This window comes from Mastomys coucha, unplaced genomic scaffold (assembly GCF_008632895.1).
Source record: "Mastomys coucha isolate ucsf_1 unplaced genomic scaffold, UCSF_Mcou_1 pScaffold20, whole genome shotgun sequence".
NCBI lineage: Eukaryota > Metazoa > Chordata > Mammalia > Rodentia > Muridae > Mastomys > Mastomys coucha.
The window spans coordinates 36,924,913-36,925,450 of record NW_022196903.1 but is presented as its reverse complement, the minus strand read 5'-3'; positions in this window follow the sequence as shown (position 1 = coordinate 36,925,450).

The following is a 538-nucleotide window of genomic DNA, read 5'->3' as shown; positions in this document are numbered from 1 at the left end:
TCTTACCAACCAAGACTACTTGGCATCATTTGAACCCAGTACACCCACCACAGCAAGTCCTGGATACCCCAACACACTAGAAAAGCAAGATTTTGATCTAAAAATCATATCTCATGATGGTTATAGAGGAATTTAAGAAGGACATGAATAACTCCCTTAAAGAAATACAGGAGAACACAGATAAACAGGTACAAGAGGAAACACATGAATTCCTTAAAGAATTGCAGAACACAAGTAAACAAGTAGAAGCCCTTAAAGAGGAAACACAAAAATCCCTTAAAGAATTACAGGAAAGCACAACCAAACAGGTGAAGGAATTAAACAAAACCATAGAGGAGCTAAAAATGGAAATAGAAACAATAAAGAAATCACAAAGAGAGACAACTCTGGAGATAGAAAACCTAAGAAAAGAAGTCAGGAGCCATAAATGCAAATGTCACCAACAGAATACAATAGATAGAAGAGAGAATCTCCTGTGCAGAAGATACCATAGAAAACACTGACATAGAGTCAAATAATGCAAAAAAAAAAAAAAAAA